Here is a 1,182-nt window from a genome sequence, read left to right as displayed (position 1 = left end):
TTTCATCCAGTTTCTTTTTAGACTTGATGGACTGGACGGACTATCATCCAATGTGGGTGGTTGGCGGGTGCTCTAGCGTGGTTTGCTTCTTCATCTCTATCAAACATCTATCGTCCTTATCTCCCCTCCTACTTTTTTGTGTTCGTTACTCTCTTGTAGCACATCCAATCTTTGGCACTTAAATGGCCTAATTGTGTTGCAAGTGCCGTAAAACTCTTACTAAAACACATCATCCAGTTCCTTTTTAGACTGACGGGCTGGACGGACTATCAACCAGTTCCTTTCAGGCTGATGGGCTGGACTGTGTGTTGGCCACCGTCTGAAAAACCCCTCGGTTTGTGTATGCCATTAGCTCTGGCCCTGGCAGTATCAGAGGCTGACGTGTGTGTATAATTGAAAGGCCCGCGGAGAAGCCGGTGGGATAATTATCTCGTTATTGCAGCCTGTTATGGGAATACTAAACAGATGTGCCCAGCAAGAGAGTTGAGGGAGGTTCGGCGAAAAATGCAATGGATTGTGAGATTAGAAAGAAGTAAAGAAGGAGGGCGAAGTTCAGAGTGTGCTAGGTGCTGGCTGTGGATGGGTTTGTGGACGAAAGGAAGGTTTTTTTTAATGGGTGGGGTCTGGAGAGAGAGAGAGGGGGGGGGGGAGGTGGTGTGTTGTGAGATAGACTGAGGAAGAAGGAGGAATGGGAATCAGGTATTTAATGTGCACTGATTTGTCGTGTACACCTTCTTCTTTCTTTGTGACTATTTACGGCATCTACGGATTAGCAAAGGGTGGTGGCTTTCTGTGAGACTCACTCTCTCTCTCTCTCTTTTTCTTTCGCTCCGTTTGTGTACATTAGACTGCCTCTGTCTTTGGTACATTCAGGACTATGGTGTGAGTGACCCTTTTTCGAGTTCGTTGTGAGGCGTTCTTGAACTTGGGTTGTTTGCGGAGTTTTTTCCCCAAACTTTCTGCTTACATTGCTCTGACCAATCGGAGATGGACCTTAAAATTGGCGGTCCCTAAACAACCTTACAGTATTGAAAGTGATGTTAAACCCATACGCGTTTCATCCAGTTTCTTTTTAGACTTGATGGACTGGACGGACTATCATCCAATGTGGGTGGTTGGCGGGTGCTCTAGCGTGGTTTGCTTCTTCATCTCTATCAAACATCTATCGTCCTTATCTCCCCT

General features: G+C 46.3%; 1 protein-coding gene across 1 annotated transcript in view; it reads left to right on the top strand.

Annotated features, from left to right (window-relative positions):
- LOC101860112 (HEAT repeat-containing protein 5B) overlaps positions 1-1,182 on the top strand; it is a gene marked incomplete in the record, with an annotated part of 91,797 nt that overhangs the window by 44,333 nt on the left and 46,282 nt on the right.

The sequence above is a fragment of the Aplysia californica genome, unplaced genomic scaffold, assembly GCF_000002075.1.
Source record: "Aplysia californica isolate F4 #8 unplaced genomic scaffold, AplCal3.0 scaffold00370, whole genome shotgun sequence".
NCBI lineage: Eukaryota > Metazoa > Mollusca > Gastropoda > Aplysiida > Aplysiidae > Aplysia > Aplysia californica.
Note: the sequence above shows the minus strand (reverse complement) of the source record. Positions and strands in the feature narration are given on the sequence as shown.